This window comes from Herpailurus yagouaroundi, unplaced genomic scaffold, assembly GCF_014898765.1.
Source record: "Herpailurus yagouaroundi ecotype Mexico unplaced genomic scaffold, PumYag 195, whole genome shotgun sequence".
NCBI classification, from domain to species: domain Eukaryota; kingdom Metazoa; phylum Chordata; class Mammalia; order Carnivora; family Felidae; genus Herpailurus; species Herpailurus yagouaroundi.
Genome location: NW_024412426.1, coordinates 15,811,280 through 15,832,135, shown reverse-complemented (window position 1 = coordinate 15,832,135; position 20,856 = coordinate 15,811,280).

Genomic DNA, 20,856 nt, shown 5'->3' with positions numbered 1-20,856 from the left:
GACTGACTGAGCCACCCAGGCGCCCCTAAACTCATGCTTTTTAATAAACAGATGCAGGTAGAATTAAGAATGTGTGTGTGTGTGTGTGTGTGTGTGCGCGCGCGCACGCGCGCGTGGTTTTCCAAGTGATGGCACTTTGGTAACAATAAACACACACTGTGCCCATATCTTGGTTTCTAAATATTATTATCCTTACCATAAACCAAAGGCTCATAAAGAAATGATGATTCCAGGGCTAATGCAGAGAAACTACAAGCAATGCCTGGAGTATCTCATTGGTACAAAAACTAAAAAAATACTCAAAAAAACATGAAGATCTATCAAAATGCAACAGAAGATAGAAGGATTCTCCACTCATCAAACTTGGGATGAATATCTAATTAAATAAAAAATATAATGTGCTATAATATATGTTACATATATTATTACATATGTATTATAATACATTAATAAAATCTAAAAATCTAAGAGTCTTCCATCATAAAAACATATCAATAGGAGAGCAAAGAAAGTTTTTCTTATAGTAAAATCCGACTAATTAACATAGGGAGACTGGTGGAATTAGAAAATTATTACTGGAGGGGCGCCTGGGTGGCGCAGTCGGTTAAGCGTCCGACTTCAGCCAGGTCACGATCTTGCGGTCCGTGAGTTCGAGCCCTGCGTCAGGCTCTGGGCTGATGGCTCGGAGCCTGGAGCCTGTTTCCGATTCTCTGTCTCCCTCTCTCTCTGCCCCTCCCCCGTTCATGCTCTGTCTCTCCCTGTCCCAAAAATAAATAAACGTTGAAAAAAAAAATTATTACTGGATGCTAAAACTGGTAGGCAAAAGTTTGATGATAGTTGTGTATTCATAGATTTTTAAAATATTTCACTGAAGTTACTTATTAATTACAAAGGGGAAATTTTTTAAGTAAAGAAACTTAGAAAATACCATTTTATCCAAGCCATCAAAGCTAACACAGCCAATTTGGGAGCAAACTGACATTATGTGCCTCCTAATAAGATTCACTGAGGAGAATACACTATCACTTCAGTAGTATTCTTGCCAAAAATGCATATCCTGAATCTAATCATGAAGAAACATCAGACAAATCAAAACTGAGGAACATTCTACAAAGCAGATGGCTGAAAGTCTTCAAAAATTTCAAGGTCAAAAAGCACAAAGAAAGGCTGAAGAACTGTTCCAAATTAGACACTAAAGAGATGTGACAACTGAATATAATTCAGGATCCTGGATTTGATCCTGGACTGGAACAATCAGTTACTATTCAGGACATTACTGGGACAATTGATAAAAAGGATGAGATGACATTATTGTATTAATATCAAATTTCCTAGTTTTTATAACTCTAATCTAGTTACATAAGAGGATGCCCTTGTTTCCTTAGTATATGCACACTGACATATTTAATGACATATTTAAGTATAAAGGGACATGATGTCTTGATCTTGCTCTCAAAAACTTTTTTTTTTCAGGAAAAAATAGAGAAAGAGAGAGAGACACCAAGAGAGAGCAAGCAAATGGGCAAAATGTAAACGACTGGTGGAAATGAGTAAAAGGTACATGAGAATACCTTAAGGTATTTAAAACTTTTCTGTGCACGTGAAATTACATCAAAATATACTTCCATTTGAGCCAACATGGAGTAACAGGAACTGGATCCACCTTCTCGCTTAAAACAATTTTTAAAATGTGCAAAATATATAAAACAATGGTTTTCAAAACAGAATATCAGGCAGTAGAAGACAATGATGCATGAGAAAAGGGAGACAAATGAGAGAGGATTACAATCGTCCCACCTTACTACGTGGAGTTAGCTCCCAAAATGCAGGGCAAGGGAGTTTCCCTGAGTTGAAGAGATACAGATGGGATACCAGGAAGGCCAATGTGACCAGAGTTCCACTGACAATGTACTGAAGAGGAAAAGTCTTCACTTAAAGAGGGAGAACTGCCTTAAGTCTTCAGCTGAATACTCGCAGGGTATGCATATAAAAAAATTACCCAAAGCTGGGGAAAGAAACACCCAAAAGAAACAGAGTTGAAAAAAATATCAGAGCTCACACATGGTCAGAAGAAATCCATGTTCCCCACTGCCAGAGTAGAAAAACTGCACAATTCACAAGGGTATTGTATTAGTGGCAGAAAGGCATGCCAAGATAAAAGCTTCTACGGTGCCACCTAAGAAAGCTGATAAGTGTACCTAAAAGAAATTAAATGGTTTTCAAGTAACTTAACTGTGTCTTAAAACATAGCTCAGGAACATTTATAAAAATATAAAATCATCCTGCAGTCCAACACGGTAATATACAAAATGGCTATCATCGAACCATAAATTATAACACATGAAAAAAGTTTAAAAAAAATAAAGCCCATAATGAAGAGAAAAATAAAATCAACAGAAAAATATATATAAATGCCACGATGACAATTAGTAGACAACAACATTAGCAGTTATCATAACTATATTTCACTTGTTCAAATATGTAGAATAAAGGTTACAACTGTTAGAGACAAGGAAGGCATTAAAAAGACCAAATCTGTGCTTCTAGAGATAAAACTACAATGTGTGAGGTGACAAAGTACACTGGTAGGTATTAAAAGTCATTTAGACTCAGTAGAAGAAAAGATTAGTAAACTTAAAGACACAGTGACAGAATCTCACCAAAGGTAAACACAGAGCAGAAGAAAAAGAGACAGCATCAATGACCTTCAACTATCCAATTTACATATTACAGGAGTCCCTTAAGAAGTGACACATAGTACAGAAAAAAATTTTTGCATAAGTAACGGCCAAACGTTAGCTGAAAGAATTTATTATGCAAATCAACACTGCAGAAACTGTTAATGATAGCCCTTCAATCAGAAAGAAAATACCAGGGGTACCTGGGTGGCTCAGTTGGTTAAGCATCCAACTCTTGATTTAGGCTCAGGTCATGATCTCATCGTTTGTGAGACTGAGCCTCCGACAGCCCAGAGCCTGCTTGGGATTCTCTCTCTCCATCTCTCTCTGCCCCTCCCCAGCTTGCACAATCCCTCAATCTCTCTCTTTCTGTCTCACTCAAAATGAATTAATGAATACTTAAGAAAAAAAGAAAGAAAGAAAATACCAGATGGAAATCAGCAATTACACAAAAGAAATATTTCTAGAAATGGTAAATATACAGATACATACAAAAAGACTTCTTAATTTTAAAATTTCCTTAAAAGATAATGGATTATTTAACAGGCAAAAATAAGAGCAGTATGCCGAGTTTATAACATATGTAGAACTAAAATGTATGAAAATTGTATCAAAAGGATAGGGGAGGGAAAATGCAAGTATAGCATTGTAAGGCTCTTACACTACATGAGATAATAAACAATATTACTTGAAAGTACTTTAAAATGCATATTATTAACCCTAAAGCAATGACTACAAAAGAAAAGAGTTATAGCTAATGAAGCAAACCAAAGAAAACAAAATAAGTAGCTAACGTGGAATTGTAAATATTACTTGAACTCGGGCACCTGGGTGTCTCAAGTGTCTGACTTTGGTTCAGGTCATGATCTCATGCTTCGTGAGTTCCAGCACCCCATCGGGCTCCCTGTTGTCAGCACAGAGCCTGCTTTGGATCCTCTGTCTCCCTCTCTCTCTTCCCCTCCTCCACTCGATCTCGTTCTCTCTCTCTCTCTCTCTTACAAATAAACATTAAAAAAATAAATATTACCGAATTAATCTAGAAGAAATGAGTAAAAGAAAAGGGGACCAAAGAACGGATGGGATATATAGCAAGACAGAAGACTTAACCCCCATTATATCAATTTTCATTAAATGTAAAACTCACTAGACATATGAATAAGCACGAAAACATAACTAATCTAGAGACAAAGCAATCAATAGAAACAGATGCTGGAAACTGTATAAAAAGACCTTAAAACAGCTGCTAACCTTATGCACAATGATATTAAGGAAAAGATGGAATATGTGAACCAATGAGGAAATCTCAGAATAGCAATGAAAACTAAAATGAAAACCAAATAGAAAATCTAGATAACATACAACATCTGAAATAAATAATTTACTGGGCATGTGGCTTCTGCTACTTAATCCACAAAATCAAAATCAAAGTCATTAAAAAAAAATAGTAACATAAACTCCAAAAGGTTCCAAGACCTCAGAGGGGACCCAGAGTTGCTTGCATTCTTGCTGAAGTGGTCGCATGGGGAGGCAGCTGCTGTCAAAACAGTAAGAAGCAAAGAGCTGAATTCAAATTTTTAAAGCTCAGGGTGGGTATGGCAAGTAATGATTCCTGGAAGCCTCAGGCTCCAGGGGAGTCTGTACCCACTTCTCAGTCTTTTCTATGGGCCTTTCCAGTAGAATATGAGAAAGGCTGGGGTCAGAGCAGGAGACAAGTCTCCCTCTGAGGTGCAGGTGAGAAGGGCCTGCTGAAGTCTCAGGATGGAGAAGAACTCAGAGAAACTCCGTGGTAACTCCAACTGATTTTTTGACAAGGATGCCAAGATAATTCAACAGGTGAGAAGAAAAGTCTTTTTGACACATATGAATGGACCAGCTGGATAACATCTAAGAAATACTAACATTTCAATCCCTGCTTCACACTATACACAAAAATACAATTCAACAAAATTATATATACGTGTGTGTGTGTGTGTGTGTGTGTGTGTGTGTCTGTGTATAAAAGCTAAAAAACTCCTAGAAGTAAAGACAGAAGAATATCTTCACAAACTTGTGGTTGCCAAGTATTTCTTACAGGGAACAAAATAAAGCACTAGTACTGTTAAGAATCATGTATAAGCAAAAAAAAAAAGAATTATGTATAAGAGTGAAGTCATATGATATTTGTCTTTCTCTAATTTCACTTAGCATAATACCCTCTAGTTCCATCCACATAGTTGCAAATGGCAAGATTTCATTCTTTTTGATTGCCAAGTTACACTCTATTGTGCGTGTGTGTGTGTGTGTATATACATACATATATACATACATATATATGTATACATATACATATATATGTGTGTATATATATATATACACATATATATATATACACACACACACACACACACACACATACACACACACACACCACATCTTCTTTATCCATTCATCTGTTGATGGACATTTGGGCTCTTTCCATACTCTGGCTATTGTCAATAGTGCTGCGAGAAACATGGGGGTGAATGTGTCCCTTCGAAACAGCATACCTGTATCACTTGGATAAATACCTAGTAGTGCAATTGGTGGGTCACAGGGTAGTTCTATTTTTAATTTTTTGAGGAACCTCCATACTGTTTTCCAGAGTGGCTGCACCAGCTTGCATTTCCACCAGCAGTGCAAAAGAGATCCTCATATGACTTCACTCATATGAGGACTTGAAGATACAAAACAGATGAACATAAGGGAAGGGAAGCAAAAATAATATAAAAACAGGGAGGGGGGCAAAACATAAGAGACTCAAAATATAGAGAACAAACAGAGGGTAACTGGACAGGTTGTGGGAGAGGGGATGATCTAAAATGGGCAAGGGGTTTAAGGAATCTACTCCTGAAAACACTGTTGCACTATGTGCTAACTTGGCTGTAAAATTTAAAAAAAATAAATAGATTATAGGAAAAAAAAGAATCATGTATACGAACTGTTAAGAAAATACAAAGAAAATAAGAAAGGCATGTCGCCATCTGGTAGAAAATATTTGCTACACACAGAGCTGACAGAGAATTTGTATCCAGAATATATAAAGAATTCCTATAAACTAATAATACAAAGATAAACAACCCCACTACAAAGTAGACTGTAGACTTGAACGGACATGTCACCTACACACAAAGGTATGAGGACACAATGTAACACAGAAATAGCACAGAAGTATGTAAATAGGTGTTCAAAACCATTATCAGAGAATTGTAAGTTAAAAGGACGAAATACCACTTACTATTTCAAACCCACTGAAAGAGCTAAAATTAAAATGACAGACAATACCTACTGAGCTGAGAATGTGAAGCAAGTGGAATTCTCATGCACTGTTGCTGGCAGAAGGAGAAAACAGTAACTTCAAGAAAAGTGTTTGCCAGTTCCTTACAAATTTATTTTTATTTATTTATTTTAAGAGAGTGAGTGTGAGCAGGGGAAAGGGGGGAAGAGAGGGAGGGAGGGAGGGAGGGAGTGAGGGGGAGAGAGAGAGAGAGAGAGAGAGAGAATCCCAAGTAGGTTCTGCACTCAGTACAGAGCCTGATGTGGGGACTGATCTCACAAATCGTGAGATCATGACCTGAGCAGAAACCAAGAGTCAAATGCTTAAGTGACTAAACCACTCAGGCGCCCCACTTTCTTAAAAATTTAAATACGCACATACCCGTATCTAATAATTCCATTGTTATATATGTAACCAAAATAAATGAAAATGTATGCCCATAAAAATACTTGTATAAGAATATTTACAGGAGCTCTATTCACAATAACCAAAAATTAGAAAAATCTCAATGTCCCTACGCAAGAGAATAAATAAGTTTATTTTAATTTATCCACATAATGGAATATTACCCATTATGAAAAGCATAAACTACTGAAACACACAACAACATGGATTAGTATTAAAACACTGCCTTGTGTAAAACCAGAAAGAAAACAGTGGCCCTAGTGTATGATTCCACTTATAGAATTCTCAAGAGCAGGCATGACTAGGCTGTGTGATGGGATCAGGTTGCTGGTTGCTGGTTGCAAGGTGGACGTGGGAACTGACTAGAATCAGCATGGGAGAATTTTGTTGGTGATGAAAGCGATGTGACGTGTATTTATCAAAATTCAGGAAAATGAATGCTTAAAATTTGTAAATGTCACATGATGTAAATTCTGCTTCACCAAATAGAATCAAGCTATGGTAGAAAAATTTTACAAAGCAAATAATTCTTTAAAATTAACATTTCTTTGGAACGTGTTTTCATCCTAATATTTGTATATGAGCGGATCATCTAAAGTTCATCATATATTTTGAAGGAGATAACGAAGTCAGTCTTTCAAAAGGAAAAAAAAAAGCCCTCTAGTCCTGAAACCGTACTGTGCTGACAATCCCCCCCATCTAGAGGCAGCTCCCCCCCATCAGCTAGTGAAGACTGCGCCCACTTCCATTGCGCTTCTGCTCCTGATTCCACCTCTTACTTGCCACAGCACACGTACTGGCAATGCAGGCTAAGGGGCCATGTGACTGTGCCTGTATAATTCATCAAATGCCCCCCCCCTCCTCCACAAGAGAGTAGTTTTGCTTTGTTTTGCTCTAAGCCTTTCACGATTCTAGATGAGGAATAAATATTTTCTGGACTGCCTGGAAAAACTCTCATTACTGCAATGCCTGATCGTCTGTGGCTATTCCTGCCTCACATAATAAATGTCCTCAGCTACAGATTGAAGAGCTAGCGTGTGATAAAATGTAGTCTTCTTTCGCTTTATTGATGTATAACTGGGGCTTTTTTTTTATTGGAATGGACGAGTTTTATTTTTTTATCCTTTTTTTTTTAATATGACATTTATTGTCAAATTGGTTTCCATACAACACCCGGTGCTCATCCCAATAGGCGTAGGGCTTTGCTTTTTAACTCTGTAATGCCAATATACACGGGGTATGCCTGAACCTAATGAGTATCACCTCTCTTGCAGAAGACACAGTAAGTGAACAGCTTGGAGTGAGAGCCACTCCGTTTTTGCTTCTCTCTGATCTCACACCACAAACACTAAACCCTAATTTCAAATCGAAGTGCCACCATTCATTCTATGTTAAGTTTTTAGGTTCCCCTTAAATGTTTAATAAACAAACTATTAAGACATTTCCATTGAAAGTTGTTTTCACCCTATGATCTGCCTGGATTTAAAATCAGGCAATCACACTGGCAAGTAGAATTATAGCGCTTTTGAATACAGCATTCATCACTATGTGCCTACAAATTCTGTGTTTCAGTACAGCTCTCTCGTCCCACCTCTGAGAGGTGGTCACATAATTGGTGAAGAGAAAACAGGTGTGGGAGCCTGAATCTGAGACACATGTGGGCGGCTCTTTGGAATGATGTATCTTCTAGAAACAACTCTACCATTAAGAGAGGATATAAACAAGAACAAGACTTACTGAATAAAAAGTAGAAAGACAGGAAGAGATTTAAGAAAATCTAGTTAGGTTTATGAACAGGAAGGCGAATGAAAGAGGAACAGACCCAGACACTCTTCCACAGGTCCAAGCAAAAAACCAGAAATACGCTGATGTCAGTACACAAGGCAGGAAAGGTCTCCAAAAAAAAAAAAAAAAAAAAAAAAGCAACGTTACTAATGGACTTTCAAAAGGAGCTAAAAATACTGGGGGTTACTGACTTCTGGCAAAAGAAAGTGACATGCAGATTAAATGTTCTTCCTCTATTCAGGGAGGGTGGGATGAGTGAACAGCACATTTTTTTTTTTCTGTTTGAACAACATGAGGAAATATCATTTACTACCATACTATCTGCACGGTAGTAAATTCCATTGAATAAATGTTCACTTGAAAAAGATAGGAAGCTTTGAATTATGTCACATTACTTTTATGAATCCAAAATAGAAACTTCTTGGGAAATTTTAGAAAATCTAATAATATCCCCATTTATTTCTCGATTCCACAATTCAAGATCAGAAGAAAACTTTTAAGACCATGCCATCACCATTGCTCACAGTTCTGACCGTATAACATTAGTCACCATATACAGTGACAAGCCAGGCTCTCTCGGACATAGGGAAATGAGGCTCTTTCCCAAACCTAGAGATAGTATTATTTCAGAATGCTTGATATTATTCATCTTGGCAACTAAAGAAAAAAAATATGCTAGATAAATAAGGGGCTAAAAGGAGGTGAACATTTTACTAGAGAATTCAAAAATTTCCTTAGTCACCAAGTCTTTAGAAACTATCCCCTACATAGGGTGAGCATCTTCTCTTGAACACTGTCTATATTCATTACTTTCTTTAACCAAACTGCAGTAGTTTTAATTCTCCATCTGTATGTGACATCCCGTATGGGCAAAATCAATACTGCTACTGATCCTCCATGAACAGGACAAGCAACACCGAGAGGAGATACACACATAAACACCACTGTAATTGTCTTTCCTTTTTTTTTCTTTAAAACTTTTAACATTTATTTATTTGAAAGAGAGAGAAGGAGGAAGAGAGGGAGGGAGGGGCAGAGAGGAGGGAGACAAAGAATTCGAAGCAGGCTCCAGGCTCTGAGCTGTCAGCACAGAGCCCAACGTGGGGCTTGAACCCACAAACCGTGAGATCAGGACCTGAGAGCCGAAATCAAGAGTCAGATGCTTAACCGACTGAGCCAACCAGGCGCCCCATTAACTTTACCCAAATACCCTCCACATGCCTAAATCCACTCACATTCCAAAAAGGCAAATCTGTATGTCATTCTCCTGTTTAAAACCTTCAGAGCCTCTTAATGTCTTCAAGATAAATTTAAACTTCACACCATGCCATAGAGGGATTCTCATGATCTGCTTTTTTGCCCACTTTCCTGGCCTTATCTGTTGACTGTCCCCACAGTCACCCAGGTGTCTCCTTTCATGGTAAGCTTGCTGTTCCCTACACACACCATGCTGTCACATACCTTAGTACTTTTCCTGAAGGGCCCCTCTCACTGGAGTACGAAACCCAACCCCACCTCCAATACCCCAGCCAGGCTGATGTCTCCTTTGCTTTAACACTCTGCTCAACCATCTCTTCTCCTTCGGAGAGTTTCCTTCCTAACACTCTCTCCTCAAAAATATGCCACCTCCCACCCCTTTCCCTTCATCTCTCTGCTTTCTACCACAAAGTTATTAGGTTTATGTAGGTTTATATTTCTGCTCTGTACTTTCACAGCACTTCATGCACAACTCTTGTTCAGCACTCACACCACACCGGCATCTTTTATTTTCTCTCCTCTTTCTCTACTAGACCTCTTTGAAGCAAGGTCTAGACTAGTTTAATTTTTTACCAGTAGTGCCTAACAGTGTAGCTCATCCATAGAAGGTATCTAATACATGCAGGTTAAAAGGGAAAAAAAGACTGAAGGGAGAAAGAATTTGTATTCTTTCAAATATTGTACTTGAATGATTTGTATTGAATGCTTATATGCCCCCCAAATTCATATGTTGAACCCTAACCAAGATGGGATGGTATCTGGAGAGGGTACTTTGGGAATGAGGTTTAGATAAGATCATGAGGGTGAGGCCTTCATGATGGGATGAGTGTCCTGATAAGAAGAGACACCACAGAGCTTGCTCGCCCTCTTCCTGTGCACTGAGGAAAGGTCATGTGAGGACAAAGGAGGCAGGTAGCCACCTACAAACCATGAAGACAACCCTCACCAAGAACTGAATCAGCCTGTACTCTGATCTTGAACTTCCAGCCTCCAGAATGGTGAGATGATGAATGCATATTGTCTAAGCCACCCAATCTATGGTATTTTGTTATGGAAGCCTGAGCTCACTCAGAGAGGAAGGAAAGAATAAATAAACAAATGAATGAATAAGTAAAAATATGGACAAGAGAGTCAACTAGCGGATACGCCCCTTGTACACTTTGTAACCGGTGGCTCACGGCTGCGATGACCAGCCACGTGTAGAAATTCAGTCTGTGGTTCTTGTCTCTGCAGGGGTAATTGGCTCTCCTGGGGAGTCACATTATTGACCTTGCACTCATTAGTGCCCCCGAGATCTAATCAGAACTAACAGCACAGACAAAAAAAGAGCCATTAAGCTGATGATTGTGTGGGGCAAAGGCCATGAAGATCCCTTCCCTTTACTTGAAAATGTTAACCTCTCCTTTAGGAGACATATATGGGGATATTAAGAACATATGTGGAGTCTGCAATATTCATGAAATCTTAAATTATGAAAAATACTCACAACAAGAAAAACTCAAAATTGATTTAGGCAAATAAAAGGAAATACCTCATTAGATAGTGGTATCTCTGCTTCCTTGCTTCCTACCCTGCTTCCCTCCCCATCAAAAGTCCACTCATTCTACCATCACCGAAGAGATTTTTTTTAAACCAGCCTTCTTAAAAATTTCAGCGGCTCTTCATTGCCTTCACAATTCAAACCACACTTTCTGGTATCCATGCTTTTGTAAACCAGCACTTAGCATTCTAGCCAAAAAGGAGTAACAGCAAGCCCTCTCTCACCTCTTCTGCTTTGCATATGCTTTTCTTTCTACTTGTCACACCGCTCCACCCCCAACCACATTTCCCCCTACTCATCCTCCAGCTCTTAGCTATGTATCATTTTGCCCAGGAAGTTCTGATTCCCCAAAGCTAGGTACTTACAACACACCCTCTAGTTCCCTCTAGAAAACTGTAATCACATGGAGTTTATTTGCTCATTTCACCTATAGACAAGAAGCTCCTGTAGGGCAGAAACTCTGGTATTCTCTATGCCAGCCACATGACTGGCAAATAGCAGGTGCTCCTTAAATAATTCTTGTTAAGTGAGTAAATTAATGGGGATGCTCTAGAACTTGTGAATAGTCCTAAGTCCAAGGACAACTCTGCATTTTTATGTTATTTTATGGTTGACTACATGCCTTCAAAACTCAGTATCTCACTGAAGTTTTAAACAATTCAGTAAAGCAGGGCAGGCGCTAATCAAACACTGTTCATTATTCACTCTAGAGCCACATCTTCTCTGTTCCACGTTGGGAAAGCCTCAGTTTTCTTCTGAAGTCCACTCCTCTCCCAAGGAGCTAGGACTAATCCTGACTAGTGGGAGGTGACTGTGGTGGTTGTGTCGGCCCACTTCCCCAGAAACAGGGTGTGAGGCAAGGCTTACGTGTGATCACGTCAGTGGGAGGTGTGATGCCAGGGCACAAAGGGTGAAGGAGGAGGGAAGGGACGCAAGGAAGAATGGGAAGTAACTAAAAGTTGACGCTTTTCCATGGCGGCCACCATTTCACAAAGAGACACGGAGTTACTGAGGCACTCCAGAGGTCTCCAGACAAGCTACATCAAAAACCCGCACGTCCAGAACATGCCCTCACAGGCGGAACAGAGAAGCATTCATCTACATTCTCCCAGTCTCTGTCTCCCACCGCGAAGAGTTTGGCCCGTAAGGAGTAACTGTTGGCATGGTGCTTCACCGAAGCGCACACATGGTGGGAGAAGCCAGAGACAGCAAGATGGCATGGGCTTACGTGGACTGGCCAGGCTGCTGCTGTAGCTGTGCACACCCAAGGGCCCAGGAGGCAAGAGAATAGGAGGACCAACACAAAACAAGGCAGCTACAGCGGTACTTGCAGGGATCAGTTTCAGGGCTCGAAGGCAGCAAGTCTGCTGCCAGAAGAGGAGCGGCATGGCAAAAGTTTTTAGAGACATTCTTTTCTTTTTTACGTAAATCCAAGTTAAGTTAGTTAACATATAGTGTAATAATGATGTCAGGAACAGGATTTACTGATTCATCACTTACACATAACACCCAGTGCTCATTCCAAGTGCCCTCTTTAATGCCCATGACCCATTTAGCCCATCCCTCCACCCACCTCCCCTCCAGCGACCCTCAGTTTGTTCTCTGTACTTGAGAGTCTCTCATGGTTTGTCTCCCTCTCTGTTTTTGTATTATTTTTGCTTCCCATCCCTTACATTCATCTGTTTTGTATCTTAAACTCTACATATGAGTTAGGTCCCTAGCTAATTGTCTTTCTTTGACTTATTTTGCTTACCATAATACTCTCTAGTTTCATCCACGTTGTTGCAAATGGCAAGATTACATTCTTTTTGATCACTGAGGAATACTCCATTGTATGTGTATGCGTGTATGTATATATATATATGTATATATACACATCTTCTTTACCCGTTCATCAGTCGATGGACATTTAGGCTCTTTCCATACTGTGACCGTTGTCAGTAGTGCTGCTACAAATATTGGGGGTGCGTATGCCCCTTTGAAACAGCACAAAGATACTAGGAAAATATACTGTATACTGTATTTCATTGATTGGACGACTCAGGATGCATCTGACAATAAACAGCTTGTCACAATCTAACTGGCAGTGCTGTTTCTTTTGTGGTGGTGTATAAAGTAATGGTGCAACTCACAGCCCATGACGACTTAGAATCTGTGGACTCCTTCAGTCACCTGTGTATGATTCTGTGAGACTAGGAACTGCCACAAACCTCTTACATCCATGACAGGAGACCATCTGACAGTCTGAGGATGCAGAATGGAAGAACCGGAGTCTTTTCAGTGAGGTCTTCTCCCCATTTGACAGATTAAGAAACTGAGAACAAAGAGCTGATGGGACTTTTCCAGGGTCACGTGGGGAGTTCAACAATGGAGCTGACGCTTTAACTCACGTCCTTGGCGTTCCTTCCTGTACAACTACAGCACAATTTTCAGTGCCCTTCACAGCTGGCCCACTTACTGCCCTAACCGCTAATTTCTTCCCATGTGTCTTTCCTAGTGTCTAGTTGTTCTTAAACTCGGGGTTTCCTGAAAACAACCTAAACAGGCTTCTCTAGCTTCTAATATTTTGGAAAACTTTTCAAACATTTTAGAAGGGGGGGGGGGGGCCCCGGAAGTAGTGAAGAATGCTAGCCCACTAAAGATTTATCATGGAGAAAGTGCAGAGATCTGGAGTTTTACCTCCAGCCTCTTTTAAAAAACAAACACTGTATATATTTAAGGTATGTATCTCCAGGCTTTTAAGGTTCAGTATATGGACAGCAGCACCATCCTTCCTTCAAAACACCTCGGTGCCACTGTCAAAACAGGAGCAGGCTGCATGCGGATGTGATACTCAAGCAACGAAACAACCAGAACACGAGGTATCCACCCATCAGAAGAGGCTCAGTACGGCCACATCAGCCAGTGTGTGCCCGCTAAACACTGCTCCTCCCCCTGGCTGTAGGATCCCCAGTCGGCTCCAAAGCTCACGCTCACAGCTACCCAGTGACTTTTCGCAAGTAACTTTAAGAAGTATACACTGGCTGGCTTCGGCTCATATTATTTGCACCTGCCAGCATTTCAGCCCAGGTAAATTAGTAAATGTCAGCAGAAGTTTGAAAAATCAGAAAACAATGTGTATAATAATTCAGGGCCTGATTACTCTGAGATGGGGAAAACGATTTATCCCTAATTTTTCCAATATGGCCAAGCATGAGAATAAAAACCCTAATAATCCAGAGAAATCTATTGATGAAGCAATGTAATGACTTAGCAGATTACTGCCTAAAAGAGTTTTTTAAGGCCCCGAGGGCATATGAGCACACAACAGAAACAAGGCAGCTGGTTTCTGCATGTGGGTGCCTCCAGCATTTGTGAATCTGCAGCTGGCTGTGAGTAATCTGGGTTTCATTTCCCATCTTCACCAGAAGAGCTGTATGGCTTGAGGTTCCCAAAGTCACCCTGTAGCAGCAAATGCAATAAGGCAATATCCCCAACATGCCAATCATCCCCATCTCAAGTTAGCAAACATGCTCTTTCTTCTCTTTGTACCTAGCATCATGTGACCCTCCTCTGGTGCCTCCCCTTGATGGGAAGAGGGAAACTGCATATATTTAGGGATCCACTTCCAATCAATGGCTCAGGATGGAAATTAAGCCAATGGTTTGTTGTCCAAAAACTCCAAGAAGGCCTGGTGCAGAGAACCTAGAGCATTCAACAGTCTTCTCTTTTCCTGTTGTCCTTCTCTCCTAACTGGAGACCCAGAACAGCGGTGTGGCAGAGGCACCCCCACCATCCCACCTTTCTTCCAGTCTCCAATGGCATAGAATTAAGTACATATGTGTAAATGTGTGCCAGGGGTGCTACAAGCTACCTGCTGGAAAGTTCATGAAATCTGATCTTCTTAGGAGAGAAACTGCAGGTGTTTAGTTCATTATGTTCTAAGCAGGACCAAGGGGGAAAGAGTGAGAAGATGACAGCGATGGTAAGTGCACTCAGGGTCCTTTGCTGTGTGGGCGCTGCCAAGTGAAGAAATATATTAGCCTTGCTTTTCTACTAGCTCCTCGCGAAGTAATCACTTAAATGGGTTCTCAGAGTTCAGGGGAATTGGGAGACCGGCATTAATAAGAGAAATATCGTGAATTTTCTTCCAAGGCACTCCAATAGCTTTGCGGACATTATTACATTTCCCAGCTTCCCAGGTCCCAGGGCTTCCACCCCAAAAATATGTCAGCCTCGTGAGGGAGGAGATCTTCCCTTACAAACAAGAAAAAGCAAAGCAGAGGATTTGAGACTTACTGGGTATGGTTCCTGCCACTTCTGTAGCCCAGGATTCTGAAATGTTAGTCCATCCGTGAACATTTCAGGGGTTTAGAGTTCTTCTTTTAGGAATATAAAAGGGAGATGGCAGTGTTGACCCCCAAACTCCCTCTCTAAAAGGGAAACATTTGGAGGTCAACCTACATGCCAGTCTCCTCTTTCCCCATGCCTGTTCCCCACAGTTCTGCACACATACACCCTTGGGGAGCTCTGAGCTATTTTGGGCTTCAACCTCATCTGCCTTTCACATTAGACTCTGCGTTAATTATGACGCTTCAGTGAAAACGAGCCTTCTGACAGTCTCAGGCTTGGAGAATGGAAGGAGGAATAAAGGCAACTCCAATTATAGGCTGTTAGCCCTAATTAATGCCCACCTCCTGTGCTTGGCATTCTAGACACAATCACCCCACTACTGGGGAGAAGAACTCAATTCACTCTGTGGCACAGGGACCAACAATATTAAGCCAGTCACTTGCTGGTCCCCATGGAACATGATCTTTCAGGCAAAGAAGCAATTTATATGCAATAACCAGGAGGAACGCATAATCCTGTGTTTCTCCTTTTAAACTGTCTTTTGACATTCTTGTGGCACATCTTCTTTTACGGGACAGAGAGTACAGCCTTTTAGAAACCAAAAATCCTTTTCCTTCTTTGGTTCTAGACCTCAAGCCAATCAAACAACCAAACACACAGAAACACATGCATACACACCTATATACATACATACGCATATGTATCAGTGTGTGTGTATAAATTAAGTACTCTAATAGGCTCTGCAAGAAATATGAAGCCTACAAAATCGGGTTCCTCCTCTCAGAAATATGTCGTAAGCACAAACCTCACACTAAATCAGAATGTTTTCTGGGCAAGTCATACTTCCCTGCTGCTTTCTGAAGGACTTCTGCAATTAATTCTGCAGGGAGTAAATTCAAATGAAGAACGAGGCTGCCGTACAGCCCCTGACCAGAACCCTATTTAAAGCATTAAACTGCTCAAGTTTGCAGTGACTTCGGCTGCCTGTCCTCACGCTTTCTGTCCTCTCGGCGGCTTCCATTCCACCATTCCATTCGAAGCAGTTCCACAGGTGGTCACTGAGGGTCGAGCACATGTGGCCCGGGGCCAGGAGTGGAGCAGATACCAAGGGAGCCACAGTCTGGGTTCCCTCATTCTGCAACTGCTCTCTTTGCAGTAGCCTTGTCCTCCCCACCCCGCCCCCCCCCCCCCACTTGCTCTTCACTCACAATTCACCAGCCAGCACTTACCGTGGCTGGAAGTCATCCTGTCTGTTCACATGCTTATTCGATTATCATCTGTCCTGCTAGAAAATAAGTTCCAAGAGGGTACAGCCTTGTCTGGTTTGCCTCTGTATCCTTGGCACTTAGCACAGACCTTAGTATAATGCAAAACTTATGTTTCATAAATGAATGAGTAGAAAATCACGTATCTAATTAATGTGTAAGAGTATCAGAGCTAGGAGAAAAGTTAACATGGCTTAATATGTAACTGATTAATATTTGTTGAGGGGCATCGGGGTGGCTTAGTCGGTTGAGCTTTCAGCTCTTAATTTCGGCTTAGGTCATGATCTCACAGTTGTGAGGTGGAGTCTCTGTCAGGCTCCATGCTGAGCGTAGAGGCTGTTTAAGGCGCTCTCTCTCTCTCTCTCTCTCCCCCCCCCCCCCGCTGCCCTGCTGTGCCCCTCTGCTGCTCACACCTTCTCTCTATGTAAAATTTTTAAAAAGGAGGGGGGGCACCTGGGTGGCTCAGTAGGTTAAGCGTCTGACTTCGGCTCAGGTCATTATCTCATGGTGGTCCATGGGCTCGAGCTGGGCGTCAGGCTCTGTGCTGACAGCTCAGAGCCTGGAGCCTGTTTCAGATTCTGTCTCTGTCTCTCTGCCCCTACCCTGCTGGCTCACGCGCGCTCTCTGTCAAAAATAAACATTAAAAACATTTTTTTAATTAAAAAAAACTGTTAATAGAGAAGACACTGCTAAGAACAGTGGATACAAAGATAAATAAGACATTGTCTTTAACTTCAAAGAGATTATAACTTAGTAGGAGCAAAAGACCTGCCCACACACATACACAATTCCATTTTCAGATCTCTTAAAATAATGCACATTAAGACACTGTAGAGCACCTGGGTGGCTCAGTTGGCTGAGCGACTTTGGCTCAGGTCATCTCATGGTTGACGAGTTCGAGTCCCACGTCGGGCTCTGTGCTGACAGCCTGGAGCCTGCTTCAGATTCTGTGTCTCCCTCTCTCTCTGCCCCTCCCCCTGTCATTCTCTGTCTCTGTCTCAAAAATAAACAAACATTAAAAAAAAATTTAAGACTCTGTAATAGGCACTGTAAGATACAAAACAGTCTAAATCTCAAGTGACATATTACTTAGGCAGAGAGACTTACAGCATATATAAAAGATAACTAATAGTACCGAATGCTAGCTGCTATCAGCCATGTGAATCATAGCCTCCAGAACCACATAAGGGAATGGTTATCATCACCCCTTTTATTTTTTAATTTTTATGTTTGTTTATTTTTGAGAGATAGAGACACAGTCTCTATCACAGAGTCAGCTGGGGAGGGGCAGAGAGAGAGGGAAACAAAACCCGAAGCAGGCTCCAGGCTCTGAGCTGTCAGCACAGAGCCTGATGCGGGGCTCGAACTCACATGACCTGAGCTGAAGTGGGATGCTTTAACCAACTGAGCCACCCAGGTGCCCCTATCATCACCCCCTTTAAATGGCTCAAAGACTTCCTTCTTCTTCCCCCACCGTTGAGGGGCAGCCTTGGCCTATAACCAGGAAGAAGGCGTTCCTGAGATAGCTGGGCAAGGAAGTATCCTTGCGCAGGGAATCTCAGGAGTGAGGAAATCATTCATCCCACTCACCTGTACAAAGAAGGCTGTTTTTCACCTTTATGGTCTTCAGAGCACTCAACACACTACCAGTTTGCAATAAATTACAATTAGTAATAACAGCATTTTTATTCTGGGTTTTATTATTAGAGGCATTAATTTTTAATGTTTGCTGTACTCAGATATGTGTGGAAGACTTGAAATGTATTTAGTCATGATAACTTCCATCTTCCAAGCTCTAGTAACAGTCTAGTGGGATATCAGCAAACTACACCTTGCTCTGAGCAGAATGAGGCAGTGAGAAAGAGCAGGAAAGTGAGGGGGAAAGCTCTGAGCTGAGAAAGACTGTATGCTCTGTAGCATCTGAAACCCATTAGGCCTCCACCTGCAGGTCAGGGGTATGTTCTGGAGTCTAAAAGGTCTCTCTCTGGCCCAGCCTGGCAGGGCAGACCCTAAGAACTCCAAGGTAAAAAGGCTCAGAAAGACTTGCTCTGAATTTAGAACATTCTTAAAGGGAGCTAAGAAAGGAACTCTCTGTGTGAGGGGGTACCAGGGCTCTGCTCACACCTCCCCACATTTCCAGGCCACAGACCTCCTTGGGGCTCTGAAAGCTGGTGATTCCCACCAGTTCCAGCTCAGGCTGACAAATCACCCTCCCCTGCTTCCTTCCGCAGGCCCGACTAGGCTGGATACAGAGATACAAGATGGCGGCAGGGGTGAGCAGCTCCTGTCCAGGTTCCACCCTGACTCCCACTGTGGTCTTGGACATCAGGTCTTTCTGTTTAAATGACGCCTTCTCAACCCTGCCCTAAAGACACCGGCCCCAAACTCCTGATGAAGGTAATTTACCCTATGCAGAAGCTGCCTTTGCATTTTCATAAATTAGACTGGGATATACCAAAGTCAGCCTTCAGACCTGGGGCTTGGCCAAAATCTCTTCTTCTGTTTGATTATGGCCATTGGAAGGCTAAATAGGCAAAGGCCTGCTTCAACATAATTTCCAGGACCCCTGAAAGTATGTGTGATCACTGAGTGTGTGATCACCTAGTTCACCAGCTTTTCTATTCACGATTATTGCTTTAAAGAAAAAAAAAGCCATGTCATTCGAATTTATTGTTAATATCTGGGTATTCACTTTCAAATATATGAAAGCATTGCACACGGACTTTGAAATGAACATCTCCTTATGCGCTTTATGTGTTGAAACTCTATCAGTCAGTTATGGTTTAAATATACATGTATTACTGCAAGGCTAAATGCCTCAAAAATTAATGGTGATTGTGAAAGCTGTTAATTTTAAGAACAAAACTAATTATTTAGAACTTTCAAATTGCTAAATAAATGGGGAAATGAGAAAATTAATGGGGAGTTAATAGGAGTGTGTTATGTAGACAATTTTAGGAAGAGCACTACATCCTTTGGCAACTACACATGTTTATTACAATATAAATAACCATTCAAGGCAGAGTAATAGATATTAAATAAAATCTTATTTCTAATCTTTGCTGATTTTCTACAAATGTGGCATTTATAACATTAAAATAATCTTGAAGAAATGTATCAGCTCTTTACCTTTAAAGCCACACTTCCCACTAGTCCACCCACCTAAGCTGAGCATGAGTGTAGTTATACAGCCTGGTGGTGGCTTCATTTAACATTAGATCAACATGTGCATTCTACGCACCTCCTGGGCTTCTCTCGCTGACCTCCCCTCTCAGCAAGAACAAGTAACGACTTCCTAGGAAAGTCTACATAAAGAGCCTGAAACAATCAACTAGTAAATGATCTCTCCAGTAGCAAGTTTCTGTTACCTCTTTAAGTTAGAAGTACCGTTGTCTGCCTCCATCATGCTCTGCACACCCAGCCTATGGTTATGCCTTTCCAGCACAGGTGGTCCCACCCCATGACATCGGAAAGAGCACGGACAGTGCCTTCTCTCTCATGCTTCTGTCCAGAGGTTCCAGGACCTCCCTCCTTGCTCCTGCCCAGCTCGGGAGCCCAGGGTTCTCCCCACTGGTATCTCTTCTTCCCTAGGACAGGCTGCCCACTAACACAACAGACAGATGCATCTTGTGCCTGAGGGGAAGACCCACAAGTCTGTATTTGTCTAGAGTAGGACATATTTTACGTTTTTACTGACCTCTAGGGTTGAAAAGCTTTGAACTTGGAGAGCTCAAGTGACTTCGTTTCACTGAGTCAGCATTAAAAGAAAAGCTAATTCCTCTACATCTTGAGTCCACACACAACCAGGAAGAAAAGCAGGCATTGACTCCAGCTCTCTCAGACAGGGCTGCAGTGCTCCAAAGACACACGTAGGTGACCCAACCCACTTGTGCCTCCCATCACGGCTACCTCCTTAGACATGTTACAACTTGCCACGGCAAAGCATTGCCTGTGCAACCTAGCGCAGTAAACATGCCAGCGTAATTAATGTCTTAACAACTTATTACAATCCTCAGATAATTAATCACAAAAGCTAAACATGCTGTCTCACCCTCCTAATGTGCTAATGCTCTAATTATTATGCCTCAATTAAGAGGAAGTCAATGCTCCTTGCTTAGAAGTGCATGCTAAATAAGGGCTCATGTGTGGCTCCAGCAAACAGTAGCATGTGTAGGGAGGGAAGAGGAGAGACCTCTTTAATGAAGCTTTAGAGGCAGCTTCAGGCAAGAAACCGACAGCCCCCTTTTCCTGAATTTCATCCTTGGATGAATGCTGAATTCTAAGAATCTACCAGGGGGTAGG